At 38.0% G+C, this 20945-nt stretch overlaps 1 protein-coding gene and 1 pseudogene across 2 annotated transcripts in view; both read right to left on the reverse strand.

The window, feature by feature from the left end:
- The window catches only part of NPAS3 (neuronal PAS domain protein 3), an 884282-nt gene that overhangs the window by 785076 nt on the left and 78261 nt on the right, over positions 1-20945 (reverse strand).
- On the reverse strand, positions 3541-4473 carry LOC108544683 (platelet-activating factor acetylhydrolase IB subunit gamma pseudogene; annotated as a pseudogene). Its single transcript, XR_001889927.1, has one exon. The product of XR_001889927.1 is annotated as a platelet-activating factor acetylhydrolase IB subunit gamma pseudogene (transcript).

The raw sequence follows: 20945 nt of genomic DNA on the forward strand, positions 1-20945 counted from the left end.
TATATATATATATATATATATCTCCCCATCACCTCAAAAAAAGTCTCCCCATCATCTCCTCCGTAATATTTTCTTCAACTTTCCCCGTAAGTGTATTTCTTTATTTCTTGGTGTTCCCACTGTACCTGTACACAACTACTACTCCAGGCCAGGTATACATGACTATTTTACCTACTTATCTATCTGCCTATGCTAACTGCCATAGATACTAGGTTCAGATGGGAATTATATAAATATAAATTCCACGGAGTCCAAATATATTCCAAAATGACAAAATTGTCTAACAGCGAAACTCCAGCATGAAAAAGAAAAATAGTAGCAGCAGAATAATGTCTATAGCACTGAGTTTTGTGTTTATTTTGTGGTGGCATTCACTCACTTGTTATTTTTTATCATTCCCACTATTGTTCAAGCTTTTGCCTTGTAAAGTAGAATTATCAAAACCCATCTATCACAGTTTAAAAATAGGGAATAGCTGGGGTTTAGTCACAAAACACAACACAGAAATGACACAGTAAAATGTCAATGAATGACATCGAGGCAGAAATACAGAAAAGATCTCAATGTTTTTTCAAATCCGCATGTTATTTTTAAAGGGAAAGCTACTGTTTATGAGCTGTAAATGTATTTCACACATGGAGACAAAGTGTTCCAAAGTCAGAAAGTAAGATTCATGACAGAGACTAAAGTGTAACCTACATGATGGTCCAAGGCATGAGGCACTAAGTTTACCCCCAAGAAACTTCTTGAATTCATAAAAAAGTGATATTTTATGAGTAACTATATGTTAAGTGAAAGTAGTCTAGGTTATATTAGTTTGAAAACTCACTACTATATATGTGATTTTTTTTCTACTTTAAGTTTGACTATACATTGGACATAGGATCATGTGATATACAAAAGAAGGTACAGGAAAAGTTTTAACTGAGATTAGCTATTTGTGCCAATTCCCATTTCCATGATATCCAGCCTATTACTCTCAGTACAAGTTAGTTCAGCCTCCCCACGTACTGTTAAAAAATATGTATATTGCTTCTGGGAGATCTACTACCCCTTGTAAATTCACGTATTAAAGGGTAGCATAGAAGGGAAAGGAATCTATAATAGAGCTGTTTATAGCCAAGTACTAAATCATATGATACAGAAAACAAATGTAGATGGCTTGAAGGGTGGGGGCAAATATATTACCTCTCCTCAATGAGCATTCATAAAATAAAATGGGATCTCCAAGCTGCCAAAATTAAGTGGAAACTGGGCTACAAGAAAATTAAAGACAGAGGGAAAGAAAGAGAGAGAGAAATACCAACTTAACCTAATCTGAGTAAGTAGTTTAAGTAAATGAGCCTTTAAAAAATGAAATTCCTTTCTAACAAACTCATTATACCAATATATATTGAGAGAGAGAAAATAAAAGCTTTAGAAAGAAAAGGCTGGAAAATCAGGCCTTTTCTAGCTTTTCCAATGATTCCTATTCCACCTGATTCAGTGCCCAAGCACGTCTTTCTCTGAACTGCCTTGCTATTTTGCCAAAAGAGAAAACTTATTTTCCATCTATGTAAACTCCTAGAAGAGGAGGGAGCAGGAAGACTATTCAATTCAGCCCAAGAAAAATAGGGCCCTTGTGCCTATCTCCAAGTGTCTGGCAGTGGCCCAATTCCCTGCCAACGCTGGTGGTCCAGGCTACAGGCTATGATCTGACCTAGGAATTAGAAGCGTTTTGCTAACCTCCCTTCACTGGGTCAACTGGAGAAAATGATACACTTACCAGGCAGGAAGGAAGGGCATGAAGCACATCACATCTAACACCACCCCTTTCCCTGAGCTGGCAGATCCTAGAGAGTCCCTGGAATTTAGCTACAAAGGATTAAGCCTTGCTAAACTCTGTAATAAGAGGAACAGCTTCAATGTAACGGGGGAAAAAACGGAAAGGGGTATCCGGGAGAAGGATGAGGAACTCAAGCTCTGAATCCAAGAAGCCAAATCTGTTGTTATTTACATCAAATGTTAATTAACAAAAGCAATAAAAAGGCATACAAAAGACTAGCAATATATTTAAACTAGCTTTCCAATGAATGAGTATACTACAGCTAAGAGACAGATTGTATAGTAGGAGTGAATGAATTGGAAGGAAGAGTAAAAAGGACAGTAAAGTCATTGTTAGGAAGAAGTAAAATCAGACAGGAAAGGTTATAGATTTTGATTCTTCTTTAGCTCTCCACAAAATATGAAAAACCAGCAAAAAGAACACAGTGAACAGAGAGGAATGAAAAAAAAAAAAAGGAAAATCACTTAGCACATTGTTGTTGCTATGTAGACTCCGTTAACATGAGTGACTTCTTCCCAAACCATTCACATGAACCAAAGTTAACTGAATAGCCACTGGATCCAAAACTACGGTAAAGACTGCAGATACAAGGAGGAACCATACAGAGTCCCTGCCCTAAGGTGGCTTACATTTAGTGAAGAACAGTTGATTAACATATAATTGCAAGTGAGCAAGGTAAGAGGTACACAGAAAGGTCAAACCAAACTTGAGGTATCTGAGATGTCCCAGAAAGTGGCGTCTATGCTGAGACCTAACAGTTGAATCAGGGCCAGCCAGAAGACTAGGTGTGGGAGGACATGCTATGTTTTTGAATTGAATAATGGTCATCTTATGTAAACAATGATTTGAATTTGACATACACCTCTTATTGAGTTACCTAAAATCAACCTGTAATCTTGTTCCTTTTATAGTAGACAAGAGAATAGGCTGCTATTAGCAGTAAAGGCCTCAATGAAGAATAGGAAATTAAAACATCTTATTTTAAATAATCAAATTACAAATATCTCTTTTTCAATATTTTGACAATTCCCTATGGAACCTACTTGGCAACTGTATTAGTTCATTCTCACACTGCTATAAAAGCATATCTGAGACTGGGTAATTTATAAAGAAAAGGGGTTTAGTTGGCTCACAGTTCTGTGAACTGTACAGACTTCTGCTTCTGGGGAGGCCTTAGGAAACTTACAATCATGGCAGGAAGCAAAAGGGAAACAAGCACATCTTCACATGGCTATCAGGAGAGAGAAAGAATTAAGGAGGAAGTGCCACACACTTTTAAACCATCAGATCTCATGAGAATTCGCTCGGGATCATGAGAACAGTAAGGAAGAAATCTACCCCATAACCCAAACACCTCCCACCAGATCCCTCCACCAACACTGAGAATTACAATTCAACATGAGATTTGGGTGGGGACACAGAGCCAAACCATACCATAAGCTTATTAAGATCTCCCTGATATTTCCTAGCCTGGCAGACTTGCTCTCACCAACCTCTCTTGTAGGGGATAACCAGCAAGTTAACACCTGAACTGTATCTATGATTGGGAGTAGGGCAGATTAGGAAGAAAGAACTAATACTGATACCTACTGTGTGCTTCATGCTTGGTGTGTTATATGTATTACATATTCAATTCTGGCAACAAGCCAGTAAGGCATATACTGATATTCCCTTTTTATTTTTTATTTTTTTATTTTTTATTTTTTTTTTTCACCGAGGAAGGAGAGTTTAATGTTGTGGGAAGGCAGCAGGATGCTTAGAGTGCGGGCTCCAGCAGGGGAGCACCTTGGTCCTGGTCTTCGGCCAGCAGACGCAGAAGCAGGGAGTGCAGAGCCCAGCAAACAGGTGTGTAGCCTAGGCGGCTCAGATGTAGGTAATCATACATGTCATGGTGGCTGATGGTGCCATCTGAGTGCACAAAGCCAGGGTCGGCATCTACGAAGTGGGTCCGAGGGTGACCAGCCAGTGCTGCCCGTACCAGCTCATTCACCCGTCGGTTCTTCTCCCGAAGTGGGTTGGGATGCTGGCCTCGCGGAAGCAGACCCAGCACCACAACCCGGGCCTGGGGCTGCCGTTCATTCACCAGTTGCACAATGGCCTTGATGCCACCAGTCACCTGCTCTGCTGTGTGTCCGTGGTTGTTGGTGCCCACCCAGACCACCACAATCTTGGGTCGGATGTGTTCCAGCTCCCCATTCTCCAGCCGCCACAGTACATGCTGTGTGCCGTCACCACCGATGCCAAAGTTAAGTGCATGCAGAGGAGAAAAGAGCTCCCGCCAGATCTCGCACTGGTGCATTAGCTGGACCAAGGAGTCCCCGATGAAGACGACTTCGGGTTCCTTATCTTTGCTGTCAGCCACGAACCGATGGTGCAGGGACATCCAGCGGCCGTCTCCCTGTACGTCCTGCACCGGCGTGGGCTTGCTGGCTGGGTTCTCCTCTCGGCTCATCTTGGCGCCGCAGCTCCCGCAGCGGACGAAGGCCGATACAGGGCGCCGCCTCCTCTCCAGGGACAGAAACCTTCACTTAGGAGTAAGGTGGAATCAGGCACCTTCGCTTCCCCCACGATGGCCGCGCAGTGGGCTCGCCCGGCGCTTCCGGCTCGGGCCGCGGACTCCCAGGCCGCGCACCGGGCACGGGGTGGGGGGAGGGTGATATTCCCATTTTTAAGAATAGGACACAAGACTCAGAAACTTAAGAGTGCTTTATCCAAGGTCTTACAGTCAGTCAGTAGCAAAGCCAAGACCCAAACCTAGATTTGTCTGATCCCAGAAACTTCCTCAAAATCATTTAAGCCAGCTGCCTTCTACTTTCGAAAATCTCAGTGATCACTGTACCTGTGTAGTAGCAGCCTCCTGTGTTCTCTCCCTCTTTTATTATAAGCTTCTTAGTTTAAAATCTATGAAGACACATATGTTACTTTTATTAGAGGGCATGGAGGCTCATTTCAAGAGCACCCTAACAATTGAGATATGCACAAATAGGTTAAGAATAGAATAGTTTAGAGAGCATAGCTATAGGATGTAGTTTAATGGCAAAACTATATCTGATTTATAACTCAGATTTTAAAAACATTATATGGGTATTGTGGTCTATAATACTGAAAAGATCCATTTTCTGCATGTTTGGTGTTTTCTGATTACAAAAGTAATACATTTTCATTATGAAGAGTTTGAAAACTACAGATACACATAAATGAAGTAAAAATTATCCATGATCCCAACATTCAGAATTAGCCTATGTGAACATTTTCATTGGTGTATTTCCATATTCTTAGGTGTGTGTATTGAGATACATGTAATTTTCAACTAAGATAAAAATTGTGAACAATGTTTTGTAAATAAATATTTTAATTTAACATTATACGGTAAGCATTTCTCTCAATCCCACAGTATTCAAAAACATGATTTTCAATTAATTGAAGGTATCTTATTTTACAGACTCATGCTGCTCAATATGGTAGCCACTAGAGACATGTGATGATTTAAATATATTACTTGGGAGGCCAGGCACAGTGGCTCACACCTGTAATCCCATCACTTTGGGAGGCCGAGGCGGGCAGATCACGAGCTCAGGAGTTTGAGACCAGCTTGGCTAACCTGGAGAAACCCCTTCTCTACTAAAAATACAAAAATTAGCCGGGTGTGGTGGTGGGCGCCTGTAATCCCAGCTACTCTGGAGACTGAGGCAGGAGAATTGCTTGAACCCAGGAGGCAGAGGTTGCAGTGAGCCGAGATCATGTCACTGCACTCCAGCCTGGGTGACAGAGCAAGACTCTGTCTTGGGGGGGGAAAAAATATATGTGTGTATATATATACACACACACACACACATACATATACATATATACACACACATATATACACACATATACATACACATATACACATATATACACACATATATACACATACACACGTATATACACACACATATACATATATTACTAGAATGTGTATTGCTATTGTTCTGTCCAAAATTCCTACCCAGTTACTCTTCTGCCAAAAACAAACTAAAGTGTCTGGTTTTCCTTCAATTTATCCATACTATGAACATCTAAGGGCCACATCAGTGTCCTTTTTTCATCTTTGCACCCCTACATCAGTGGCCGACATACAGTAAACGTTCAGTAAGTATTTGCTGAGTTGATCTAAATGTATGCCTATGTGAGACCCACTGGATAATAAGGCCAGACTACAGATGGTGGATTTTTGCATGCTCTGTAAATACATGCACAATAAACAAACAAATCTAGGCTCTCAATTGTAATATAGTATTTAAAAATGCAAAAGAATACTCAAGACAAAAGCTCTATCATTATTTTATACCAAAAGCAGGAAAAGATGTTTCCTAAAACCTCAAAACTACTAAAGGATTTTAATGTCTAATATGAAAATGATGTATTCTGAATACTCTTCCCATCCACTTTACCAATGCTACATTCAGGTTATTATAAAACTAGAGAATCAATCCACCTTTATAATGCATTTTTAGAATGTATTAGAATGACAATAATTGTTAACAGCCTACAGATCTATTTCCAGCAGCAGAAAGCATCAACACATGTATGAAAAAAGGTGATTCTGACTCAAAGTCAAATTAGGAAATAAGATACATAGAAGAAATATGGAGATTAGGTCACACCTTCCAATGAAAAAAATATTCATTCCAAAAGTGATGTCATGGGTCAGCATTGAATCCAAGTATAAGGTTAACATTTTGTCTCACTAGAAAAAAATGAATTTGACCTTGTAATATTTATATCACACAAAAAATACTGCAGACAGATTTCTTTCTGAAAGCCTTCAGATTGCTTCTTGTCAAACCGTCTGTGTCAGAGATGTGAAATGTGATCTTAACTGGTAGCCATATTTGATGGTGGCAGCACAGAAGACAGGACTGGAAAAGGTTTTAGTGTGGCCTCTTTTCTTTTTTTTTTTTTAATTTGTGTTTGGCATTATTTTTGTTATGTCTGCTCAGAAGAGTGCAGATGTCTTTGAGGGCAGCTCTCAGGCAGAATTGCTTCTTTTTGTAAAACTGTTAACAGTTTTAGATTAAAAATTTAAAGGCAGTAGATTCTGTCTGAACTCAGAAAGGCAAAGTCACCTACCTCAACTTTTGATAAAGCACAGCAACTCACTGTAAAGCAACCACAGAACAAAAACTTCCAAACATGACACTGGCAAATAAAAAGCTATCATGATTTTGATGAATGTTAATAATAGTAAAATATATTATTTATCCTTTTAAATATTTACAATGAATTAGGGGAAGGAGAGCATTACAAAGTTTTTAAACAGGCACTAATTAAACAATGAGTTGGGTTTTCTTATACAAAAGTAATATTTTTTAATCTCCAAGAATGTATAATTTCTAACAACTTTAATGGAAATGCCCTGCAGGATAATATTTAAGCAGGTTATATAGACTTTTTCTTCAAAAATCAAAGTATATGCTCCAATGTATTTTTCAAGTTATTTCGTATCGACTTGTAACCTCTATCTTTATTATTTTCCCATAGGCAGAAAGTTTATGCCTTATATTTTGTAAACAAAGGTAAATATACCTTTCAAAGGCCAATCACAAGATTCCTCTGACATGGTTAAATATGTAGCAGGTGAGCAGGAGGCTACAGAGAGGCAGCCTGGTGAATAAGGTGGGAAAAGTATAGGGTTTGGGATCTGATAGATGCAGGTTGCAATGTCCAGCCTGTGACTTCCGCCATACCACCTAACCTCCACAAGTCTCCATTTAGTTTCCTCATCAGTGCACTGGGGATGATAATACCTACCTTGACATGTAGTTTTATGGGATAGCCTTTACAGGTATAAAATACATGTCATAATCAATCGTAACAGTTATTGTTCTATTACCACTCCTGCAATTATGATATTGGCTCTTGCTATGAGAACCTAATTGGTAAAAGCATGTTACAGTCAACAACACAAAATATCTTATTTATTATCTAAGTTAATGTTAAATTAAATATATACAAAGACTAAAAGTGCCAAGGGGCTCAGAAGAGAAAGGAACATTAGGGTGCAAATAATTAGGGATGACTTCAGTGGGAAGGGACTTGATCTTCGCTTTGAAAAATAGATGGGATTTAGGAAGTTTAGAGGGGCAAGAGGGTGAGTGCACACATGTGAAAGGCATTTTTATGTGAAAATCTCTGGTTACTAAAACCATGTACAGCCCAAACCAAATGTGTCTGTAGGCTGGTTTTGACGCCTGGGCCATAATTTGTGACTCCTAATGTGCAAGAAATACACACATTTGGAGAAAACAAGGAAACTACTCAGGGACTTAGGTGAAGTAGTAATAGTAAAAATAACTCCCACTTACTGAACAACTGCTATGTGTCAACTGCCCTCAGTGTCTCAATTTCCTCTTCTGTAAAATGGGGATAGTCGTTCTTAATTCAGAGAAATCACCTAGAACATTTCCTAATCTTTGTAGGCATTGAAACACTGGCTTTGATTTTCACGCTGCAGCTGCTGCTGCTGCTGCTCCAGTACCAGGCCCTCTGCAAGGCACTTTCCATAAGGAACATCCTCTACTTCTCACGATAATCCTTCAAGCCACATAGCAACAGATTGGAGGCAGTGGTTAGAATAGAATAGAGGTGAACATACAAATGTCGGACCTGGCCAGGCACAGCGGTTCACGCCTGTAATCCCTGCAGTTTGGGAGGCTGAGGCAGGTGGATCACCTGAGGTCAGGAGTTCGAGACCAGTCTGGGCAACATGATGAAACCCCGTCTCTACTAAAAATATGAAAAATTAGCTGGGCGTGGTGGCGTGCACCTGTAATCCCAGCTACTCAGAAGGCTGAGGCAGGAAAATCGCTTGAACCCAGGAGGCAGGGGTTACAGTGATTCGAGATCACGCCACTGCAATCCAGTCTGGGCAATAAGAGTAAAACTCCATCTCAAAAAAAAAAAAAAAAAAAAAGAATGAAAAATGTTGAACTTGATATGGTAAAAGGAATCACTGATGAACAGCTTTAGGCAGACCAATATTTTTTGAAGATTGGGGTGGCAGGAGCAGGCTAGCTGGGAAGCAAAAGAGCCACTGAGATCCTTGCTGTCCAGGCAATGAGATTCTGAGAGGCACTTTGAGGGTTGTAGAAATGGAGTGGAGAGATTTTTTTTTTCTGATACCAAAAAAAAATGGGTATGACATAATGTCTTTATGATTCACCACCATTTATCAAGTGCTTAAAATGTGCCAAGCAATGTGTTCAACGCTTTTATGCTAATTATATCACTGAATTTTCCCTGCATTACTCTGGGTAGTTACCATTAACATTTGCATTTTTCAGATGAGTAAATTGGGACTAAAGTTTACATCACTTTTCCACGGTAATACAGCTGGCTAGCAGTGGGGCCAGGATTTGAATTCAGATTTGTCTGACCCCAGAACCAGCCCTCTTGGCCTCTACACTGCCAGTTCTCTTATGGCAATATTTATGATGATAAATACACCATCTGGTTGTAAGAATTAATTGATATTGATTTCTTTGTTCTTCAGAATGTATCTCTTTGGTATCTGAAGTTTTACTCTGTACTAGATATTGTCAAGGCATACCCATTTTTAAACAAAGAATGCAAATTCCAATTGCCAGTCATCAGTATTTTGAAAAATATAATACTGACAAGACATTTCTGTCAAGGTATATACGTATCTGTGGTGGTTTTCATGAAAATAAACTTATTCATGAAAATAATTATTGCTCTTCTCCATTGGGTCCAGGTTTGTAATCAGATGGAAAAGAGACTCATATAAAGGCAAAGCAAAAGAAGTTTCTATATGGCAAAATCAAAAAGTTAATTTCAAGAAACCAGCTGTTTTAAATGGGGTTGTTTAGAAGGCATTGTTCATATCTATTTAAATAGACCTTAGCCCGACCAAAATGTTAATCTGTCACTTCTAACTGATCCTTTACAAAACCTTAGACCACTGCTTACAAAAGGAATGTAGTTTATTACAGTTGTTGCACTCCAAATGAATATTGATTTCAATCTCAGAATGCTATGAAAGGACTTGCATCAATTACACAGTACATCAGAGTCATAATGCAAGTTACCTAGTTCCAATGATGCACACAGCAAATCAATCATTCACTTTCACACACCTTTGAAGAGACACCAGCCACCAAGAGCTTCCTTTATCTAAACCTTAAAATAATCCACGCAGTGCAAAGTGGTGATAGAAAAGGAAACCATCACTAGTTTTTTTTTAAAGCCATAGGCTACTGTCAGAAAGCCATTATAATTACTCCCTTTCAAGTGGGCTGTGTGTTAATACAAATACAAATGAGGGGGTAAAAAAATGAAGCCTTAATGACAGCATTATGAGGGGAGGTTTCTCCTTTACATTATTTATTTATTCAATGGAAAATTATTTGGCAATTATGATAAAGCAACTAGAGGACAATGACTTTCTTTTGAATCACTAATTAAAATGCTGATTGCCCATGGAGTGAGATGTGCAGTTATGGTCAAACAAGAACTTTCATTGTGCTAAACAGCTTGGGCTGGCCTGACACCTGGGTGGGGTGGCGAGGTATGAATCAAACACATTTCATTACTAAAATCAGACTCATTTTTATTCAGCAAAATTGTAACAGAATGTTATGAATCTGGGCAAGATAATACTGTAGCCAGTAATCTTAAGAGATTAAAAAGAAAGAAAACCCAAGTTCTAAAATGAATAACCTTATGAAGTCTAAGAGTATATTTGATACATATCAAGTAGCTTTTGATGTGAAAGGTTTTTTTTTTTATAAATTTGCACTTCCTGTGTTCTTAGCTCTCTCTACAAGTTACCTTTATGTGCATACAAACGTCAAAGAAATGTCACCTTCTTAACTCAATATAAATGCTCTTTAAACACAGATGATTTCCCTTCAATAAGGGAAGAAATGTCTTACAATTAATTGTGAAGAGGAAATTGCCTTTCTTGTAACCTAATGAATTCAGAGCTTTAAATTTTACTAACTAAAATCATGGTTTTCCCAATAACACTGAAATACTCATCATTTTGAAAACGAAAATATATTTCTTATACTTTCAACTTGTTTACATTCTTAAAAATTCAATTAAATTTATAAAGTTAAAGGAGAGTAGGTGCCTTTAACCAGTAACACTCATGATTAGAAAATACATTCTTTTCAAAGATTAAATCTCTCACAGAAGAATAAATTTTTAGATTTAGAAGAGAATTGAGAGCTCATTTACCCCCATCCAATTTGGAAATTTCCTCTATTGTATCTCTCAGAAAGTCCTGCCTCTGCCATGACTTGGAGAAGATGATGTTTATCACCCTGAAAAGACCATCCCACTTTAAACGGTTCTGAAGTCAGCAAAAAAATGCAAAGGTCAAATTGGACTTCCCATCAGTTCTACCCTTGGAGCCCATTCTGCCACTGGAGCATCACAAGATAGATCGATCCCTCTTGCAAATGACACCCTTCAAATATTTTAAGACAGCATTCATGCTTCCTTCAAAGTTTCCACTTTTCCAAACTTATTATCTCTAGTTCTTCCAGCTAGTCCCTTTGTAACTTTGTGTCCACCTCCACAATCCGTCCCTCTTAACAAACTGGAGAAAAAGAAAAAGATACATATTCTAGATATGGTCAAATTATTCAAGAGTAATGGGACCAGTTTCTTTTTTTGTTTGCTTGTTTTTTCTGTTTCTAATTTTTAAAGCCATGACAAGACAATGAATCATATTCATCTCACAGTCAACGAAAACATTTAGATCAATTTTATGCAAATGATTTAATAAAAGTACAAATTTTATGAACTTTACATTTATTGCTCCTAGATTTCATTTTCTTTGTCCATTATTAATCCTAATGAAATCTATTTCTGTCCACTTGATGCTATTTAAGCTCTCTAAGGCTTAGTTTTTTCATGTATAAAACATTTAGTACAGTAAATTCTAAATAAGCACTAGCTACCATTTAGGGGATATTTCACAAATGAAAAAACTAAGGCACAGAGAGGTTCAGTAATTTTCTCAAGGTCACTCAGGTAATGACAGGGCCAGGCTTTAAGTTTAGACCACCCTTAACTCCCACACCATCAATGACCATTCCCCTTAATTTTCTGACTTGTAAAACATGAACAAATGGGACTGTGATAAACTGTTGAACAGAACCATATTGAAGCAGCATCTCTTTAAAGACCAGACTTCTATTTGATTAATTTATCTCTAGGAGATCATTTGCTCAAAAACCCATAAATCCCTCACCATACAATACATGTATTCACAAAATGCCCACAACCAGAATATAATTTCTCATTTCTCAGTGACTTGCAAAAACTGAGATACACTATGCCCTGGGAATTTTTCTACTCTAGGCTCAGTAATCATTTTTTAAAAAAGGAAATGAGGTTAGCTTGGCATCCTGGCTGGCATCTAATGACTACTGTCTTTTCTCAAGAGCGTCAATTCATCCATTTAGTAGTTCCCATCACAGAATATGTCTAATTTTAGGCATCCATTTGTTTCAAAATATCAGGAAATTGGCTCATCTCTCCTCTTTTCTGGATTTTCCAAAGTTTTCCAAGAGTGATTCCACAATCCCAGCTGAAAATTCCATTAGTGCCATGAGATGAATCTGTAGCGATTTAAGGCAGCTAGGAGCTCATTTAGAATCTCTACACTTACTTGAGGTTTTCAGGTTCTTTTAGTTACGGTTGTGCTGCCCTTTCTAATTTGAAAAACCATTATCCTTTACAGAGAAAACAGATATTAAATAGAATTTAGTAGTGTTTCTTTCTCTGTAGTCATCTTTTAACATTATACCATCTGTTCCAAACAATGCAAATTGGCAAATATTTATGAAACGCCTGGAATGTGCAAATATTTTTTATGAGAATGAAAGGAACACAAAGATGACACAGTGTGCTTAAAAATTAGGAAGGAGGTGGGGCAGAAGGCTGCAAGGGGAGTTATAGAGAAATAAATGGTTAAGTATTTTGTAAAAGAGAAATGAATGCACAGGAGAACAAAAAAATAACTGCTACAGGATCCCATAGAGAAGGTGCCAATTAAGCAATGGGTTAGGTCTTTTTTTTTTTTTTTTTTTTTTTTTTCCTTTTTTTCTGTTTCCATACACAACTTTAAATCTTTTTTCATGGTTCTATATTTTACATGTGTACTCTGAAAACTGGTGTGTGATGCTTTAGACAACCACTCTCCTTTTCTTTTGTTATCAATTATTGTCAGAATTTTATTATTAGAGCCTCCCACATCCACAGGCCATCACTCAATCACCTTTTCATTCATTCATTCATTTATTCCATGAATATTGCCATGTCCACTAAATACCACTCAGTCTTCTACAGTCTTAAGTCATGGAATTACACATATCACATTTTTAGATTATCTCCCATGGGCCAAGTGCTACAGAGCCACTAGCTCTATATTTAAGGGGCAAAAAAAATTTTCATTTGTATTGTTTAAAAATCTGCTGCATAAATTCTCAGTTACAGTTCTAGCTATATACAGTCTTCACTTGACCAACAAATTCTCCCTTAATTTAGAATTAAGTTGAGAGTATTCAATTATTCCATTGTTTCCTCAATCATTTGAGAGATTGTTTTTTAGGGCAAAGCATCAATTTTTCAGATTTTGGGAGACAATCTGTAGAGATGAAATTCCCCGACATTACTATACCTACACGATTGACAGTTTTACAATCCCAACAATTAAAACATTATTGATTTCAAAAAGTAGCCAAAAACTACTCTTTTCAATTATTTCATCCATACCCAATCTACTCAAATATGTTTTGATACTTCTGGGATTTAAAAATATTACTTAAATACTATTTATATTGTCAAAGTAATAGATGTTTACTGTTGAAACATTTAAAACTATAAAGAAGCAGAAAACAATTACCCACAATTTTACTGCCTGTAGGTAATTTCTTTAGCATTTTAGTGTATTTCCTTCTTGAGAATATGTAGGGGTGTGTATATGAATACACACACTTGTCTGTGTATGTATATATATTCTGTGTGTGTATGTATGTGTGAGTACTGCATGTGCATCTATATAATACATAGTGGGTCCTCTGCATTTTTTTAATCTGCTTCTTGCAAAGAGAAAGGTTAGTCCTTACATTGTAAGTCCTTCCCCTTAATCCTTGGGACAAGATTGGCTCACACTCCTTATGCTGTAATTTAGTTTTCTGCTTAAAACCTCTACTTTATACTCAGCATACAGATATCTGACGGTATTAATTCCATCCCCATTATTACTATGGTTTCCAGAGAATTTTCAGGACCTTCATTCACCCCTCTTTTTGTTAGTCAGTTATTAATTTTAAGTTTTGCTTAGTTTTATTTTATTCTCTTTACTAGCCCCATATTTCAATTTCAAACCCTCTTGGTCCTAACAACAAGCCACCCATGAAGGTCATTCTTCCCAGTCCTGAAAACTTGAAAAACAGAAGAAGATGGTTCATCTCAAACCTTGTAAGTTAGAATCTAGAACTTTAGAGATACATTCTCAAGCCTTTCTAACCATCTCACTCCTAAATACACTGATCAGCAGAAGTGGTAGCACCCCTTGGCTTCAAAGAGATTTAACAGACCAGTCATTAATTCTCATATTCTCACTCCAAGAATGTAGTCTATATTTCATAAAGCCATTTCTGATCTACATACAACCTCTTGCCACTTCCCAAGAGAGACTACTGCTAGTATCTGGAGTGTACCGAGTAAGAGTACTCTGCAACTCAGCACCTGTGAATACTCCTCACTGCTGGGCACAGTACAGGGCAGTGCTTCCTCTGAAGGCCCGGCTCATGCTCCAAGGGAGTCTCCCACACCTGCTGTGCAGCTCTGGTGAGGCAGAGGTACCTCTTCTCTTTCCATGTGGAATCAAGTTCCTATGCTCACCAACCTCTTGATACTGGTTTATAATTTCCCGCTGATGTTCTTTTCTTCTTGGAATGCTTATTCCATTCATTTTGCCCTCATCAAAAAATAATCTAAGAAGTAATGTTATTACCCAGGTACCTAAAATAAGCAAACCTTCTCTTTCCACAGTTCAACAAATTTATTTACTAAAAAGAATAAATATGACTTGTTATTTTAATATACTAAGTTTTCACTATGTGTCATTTAGTCATTTACGATATATCATATATCACATTGCAAAGACTATATTCATAATTATTTTCATAAAAGGATGTGATCATTATCTGAAGATTAGTTCAAATGAATGGTATAATATTTTATTACAATTGTGGCATTTGAGTAGCTTATTTTATATTGAGGATACTAATTAGACGTGTATCTCTACAACTTTAGCAGGAACAAAAAACAAATTTATATTTCTCTACAATTATTTATATATTTTTCATACTAAAAGCATATTATGAAATAGAATCCTTGAACAAATAGTATACTCAATAAATAAACAATTCCTTTCATTATCTGTGTCTCTGCCATAAAAATGCATCTTAGCATCCTCCCCAAATAACGTGACAAAGTAACATTTTAATATTAGCTAAAATTAACATATTTTCTTTGCCTTTTCTAAACAGATTATGGGAATAATTTTTTAAATATGCTTTTCTGATTTGAGTAATACCTTATGGGAAGTAAGGAGTAAGGTCAGCTCTACTGATCCTGCACTGAAGATGTTTTAAATTTTTTTTGTTGTTCACTTGGACATATATAGAAAAGTGGAAATAGTTTTATTTCTTTTTTCAGCTTATTTTATTGTGACATTTCCATGTTGTTACTGACATGAAAAGAAAATGACAAAAATTCTGGAGAGCAGTTTGACAATATTTATCCAAATTTAAATGCATATTCCACCTCTCTAATTTATCCTAACAAATCTAGTAACTGACACATACACAAATGCAAAAGATATCCACATCATTGTTTATAAAACAAAATATTGAAATCAGGTTAAACATCCATTAATAAAGAACTGCTTACATAAAATAATATGCAGTTAAATAGTGTGCAACTATAGAAAATGTTGATGTAAAGATTTCTAAAATACGTTATTAATTTTTTAAAAGCATAGTAAGATCAACATGTACAGTAAAATATATTTTAAACGCATGGATGTATAAAAAGTTTATAAGATTATTACCAAATTTTTTTAAATGTTTATATTTCTGTGAAGTGGGATAACAGGTTTTTGTCTTTAAATTTCTGTACACTGTGTGGCATACAATAAGTATGTATTACATTTAAAATCAAAAAAGGGAGATAGTAGAACTATCCAAAATGTAAATTTTCCTTTAAATTCATTATCTTAAATTAATTAAAATGAGCCAAAACACATGATTCCAAATTCCATTTAAGACTTTTTCTTTTAATAGAAATGCTAAGTCTGGATCATTTTAAAACATTTATAAGAGAATCTGACATAAACCTTTAATAATTAGAAAAATAGACAAGACAACCTCTAGAGATAAAGAGCTCCATGTATTTATGAAGTAACAGCCAACATTCTCATTTGTTGTATGATGAAACCATCTAATCTGATCTGCATGTATTCTTTGGGTATGGAGAAACTGAGTGAAGAATATAATACTTTTTCTAACTTATTTCACTCATTGAATCAGTATATCTTATTAGCAAGCAGAAAAAGGTCCAGTGGAGTTGACTTCGAATTTGCCAGCCCACAAGGGTATGGACAATTTTCAGTCAGAAAATCATCTATTCCCACTGCTTTCTCAGTTCCCAAGAACACTCAAATTCCACTAATCATGATAGTAATCAACAGATCTGAACAGTGAATTCTCTTTCATGCTTTGCCACTGTTCATACATAAACATGTTAATCAAAAGATATGACTTTGGGCCAGGCGCAGTGGCTCACGCCTGTAATCCTAGCACTTTGGGAGGCCGAGGCGGGCGGAATGCCTGAGCTCAGGAGTTCAAGACGAGCCTGGGGAACATGGTGAAACCTCATCTCTACTAAAAATACAAAAAATTAGCCAGGCATGGTGGTGGGCACCTGTAATCCCAGCTACTTGGGAGGCTGAAGCAGGAGAATGTCTTGAACTCGGGAGGCAGAGGTTGCAGTGAGCCGAGATTGCGCCACTGTACTCCAGCCTGGGTGAGAGAGTGAGACTCCATCTCAAAAAAAAAAGAAAAAGATACGGCTTTGAGGCCAAAAACATTATATACTTTTCCTGATACCATTTAGTTTGAAGATTCTCATGGGGTCTAAATCTGAAAAGTGAATCTCTAAGTTAAAAGACAGAAAACAAAAATCATGGTTCCTGCTATTTAGCAAGTTAATAGTTCTCTTTAAACTTTGGTTACATGCACCAATACATGCCTTCATTGCAATAATCAGCCAATATTAGAAATTGAATATTTGAAGTAGATAGCAACTAAAAACTTTGTTTTGTGCAAGTAGGGGTCTCAATTCTCTTCCACTCTACACCCCTACCACTTGAGAAAAAAAGTTAAAACCTATAATAAGTGTGATAAAACTCACAGTGCTCTTACATCATTAGAGAAATTATAAGGGATAGGGCAAGGCTGTTTTTTAATTGTTCTCTGGAGAGGCCTGGATGCTGGAGGGAGGACGCAGGTTGGAAAGAGGAAGGCCAGTAAAGGCAGGCACAGCCCCAGGTCTCACTCAACCTGAGAAGCACCACTTCTATCTGTTCTACATGCTGGACTCCTGCATACGATTTTATTTGGAGAAACAGGCCTATTGCTAAGGGGGGAAAGGAAGAAGAAAAAAGAAAGAAAAGAAAAAATCTTTGAGGTAAAAAAGCACATGAACCCTGGCCTAGAAATCTAACTGAGAAACCTGAATTTTTTATTCATGTCTGCCACAAACCAAGAGTACACCTTGGGCAGGCCATCTCAATTCTCACAGCCTGCAATTAGAAGCAACACTGAAGTGGAGGAAAAGGCACCAAAAGCAAAAACAAGGAAGGGAAGGAAAGAACCTATCTGGTTTATAATTAAATTATTTTCTAAGCATAAGTAGGACATAAAGACTAAAGGCAATGGAAAAACAAGTAGGAAAAGCAGGACTCTGCTTTAGAAATTGCTCATTTCTCATGAATTACAGCAGGTCCTCCAACAATGTCATTTTGTTCAACCTCATTTCCTTATAATATTGATGAGGGAAAAACAAAACAAAACTGATTTCTAGCCAGGGCCACTGTCTGTGTGGAGTTTGCAACGTTCTCCACAAGTCTTTGTGGGTTTTCTCCAGGTTCTCTGATTTCCTTCCATATCCCAAGGCTACGCACATTAAGTGACCTGCTGGTAAGTCTACATTGTCTCAGTCTGAGTGAGTGTGGGTGTGTGAATGTACCCCGTGATGGGATCATGTCCTCTCCAAGGCTAGTCTCCACATTGTACCCTGAGGGGAGCTGCCAGGATAGGCTCTGGCTACTCATAACCCTGAATTTGAATAAGCGGGTTAGGAAACGAATGGATACAAATTATTGTCAAATAAAATTAAAAGTATACAAATGCATGGTGAAAAATGATGCAGTGTAAAAGTGCTCAATGTGCCACCATATCGGTTATTGTTTGTTTTTGAACTCCATGACGGTTCAAAGTGCTTCTTACAATGTTCACTTTTGCAAACATCTATTCCTCGATTTAACCCACCACCACAGTAACTACCATTACTCACATATTCAACAAAAGTTGCATAAATAATTATTAGTCTTTCTTAAATGTATTTAGAGCTCACATCTATGTCAATGTTTTTCTTTTCTTTCTTTTTTTTTTTTTTTTTTTGAGACAGGGTCTAGCTCTGTCACTCACCCAAGCTGGAGTACAGTGGCATGATCCTAGCTCACTGCAGCCTCAAACTCCTGAACACAAGCAATCCCCCCACTTCAGCCTCCCGAGTAGCTGGGACTACAGGTGCATGCCACTACTCCCAGTTATTCTTTTTTTTTTTTTTTGCCCAGGCTGGTCTTGAAAGTCCTGATCCCAAGTGATTCTCCCTCCTTGGCCTCCCAAAGCACTGAAATTATAGGCATGAGCCACTATGCCCAACCTACTTCAATGTTTAATATTAGAAGAGCTTGCAGTCTTTATTTAGAAGCTTGGTGATGTTTCTGCAACCAGAAATATATCGTAGGAACTTAATTCTTATTGACACCAATTTCATATCAATTAGCCTATCATAAAATGGTTATCATTATATATCATTTTGCTTACAGCTTCCAACAATGTATCAATGGCATTAAGTGAGGGCTTATTGTATTTGTAAGTATGTACCTTCTTAAATAGATTGGCTCAAAGTTAGTCTGAAGGCTGTCTTGTCCACTTCTCACTTTGACTACTGAAACTATAAACGTTGGTAGTTTTAGAACGCTACTGCCAAATATAATAGGTATGCAGTTACATTTCAATGAAAAAGAGGATCTCTCACAACCTATCCCCCTGGTTATGACCTACATCTGTAGGGATGTTCTCCACCCTGGATGTAAACAGAGAGGTTCATGCTAACCATGCAACATCTCCTTCATCCAGAGTTTAGGGTATAGCCAGTACAATAAATGTTGAGGTAATTAATTAAACTGGCTGTTTGATGAGATGATAACATTTTATTTATTGGACTCTAAAATTTTATTGAATGTCTACTGTTTCCCTGACACTGTTCCATGCATTATCTCATTGCCTCATCCAATCCACAGAGTACAATTATTATCCCCATTCTCTGAGGAAGTAACTGAATCGTGGAATGAATGCAATGAATCTTAAAGATTACACTGTCCAGTGCCTTTATTTTATGGTGGAGGAAAATGAGGCAAGGGGTTACTTAGTGTCAAAACCAGCACTAGACTATGGTTGTCCTCTGAGCAACCTCTGAGCCTGCTTGGTCTTGGAGGTTTGGGGCTCTGGAGTTAGACAGAAAGTACTTACATACCTGCTTTGGCACTCACCAGCCATGTGTTCTTGGGCCCGTTATGTGATCTCTCTAAACCTTGGTTCCTCACCTTTATAATGAAGAAAAAGTGGTACTATGGCCTTGGACTTAGTGAGACGGAAAAGATAAGGGTGTGAAACACTTAGCATCTTGCCTGGCATAAAACTCTTGGTGAAAAAACAAGACTCTAGTATGACTCCTACCACTATTTATGCTACTGCTCATGCTTCCATTACACCAGCACCAGTATTAATGTCAATATTATTGCCACTGTCATCATTACTACATTCGGCTCTTCTTCCAAACAGATGCTAAAGATGCTCTCTACCTCACCATCATTGATTGCAATCACTCTCCCTCCTGAAATCAGCCTTTCCATCTCCCCATATCAATCGAAATTTTGCACTGAGGCCCAAATCAAGACACAATTCTCTCAAGAAGCTGACCCTCAACTGGTAGAGCCCACAGTGGTCCCCTAATCTGCTTTCCATATTACTGGATGCTTGCATTGGTGTTTAAAACTGTGATGTCTTTTGGTTTTATTTAACTTCTTCTTATTCCCCAGTGAGGTGGCTTGCTCTTCCAGGAAAAAAGCTATCATTCACATTTCTTTTATTATCATTTACTTTTTCTAATACAGTGAGGAGCTCATAGTCAGCCCTCAAGAAATACTTGCTAGATTGAAAATAGAGTCTCAAGAAGTTTCCGGGAGGGCGGAGCAAGATGTCCGAATAGGAACAGCTCCAGTCTCCAACTCCCGGCGCGAGCGACACAGAAGTCCGGTGATTTCTGCATTTTCAACTGAGGTACTGGGGTCATCTCACTAGGGAGTGCCGGACAATCGGTGCTCGTCAGCTGCTGCAGCCTGACCAGCGAGAGCTGAAGCAGGGCGAGGCATCGCCTCACCTGGGAAGCGCAAGGGGAAGGGAATCGCTTTTCCTAGCCAGGGGAACTGAGACACACAACACCTGGAAAATCGGGTAACTCCCACCCCAATACTGCGCTTTAAGCAAACGGGCACACCAGGAGAATATATCCCACACCTGGCCAGGAGGGTCCCACGCCCATGGAGCCTCCCTCATTGCTAACACAGCAGTCTGTGGCGATCTAACCGCAAGGCAGCAGCGAGGCTGTGGGCGGGGCGCCCGCCACTGCTGAGGCTTAAGTAGGTAAACAAAGCCGCTGGGAAGCTCCAACTGGGTGGAGCTCA

The sequence above is a fragment of the Rhinopithecus bieti genome, unplaced genomic scaffold (assembly GCF_001698545.2).
Source record: "Rhinopithecus bieti isolate Rb0 unplaced genomic scaffold, ASM169854v2 scaffold_21703, whole genome shotgun sequence".
In the NCBI taxonomy this organism is placed as follows: Eukaryota; Metazoa; Chordata; class Mammalia; order Primates; family Cercopithecidae; genus Rhinopithecus; species Rhinopithecus bieti.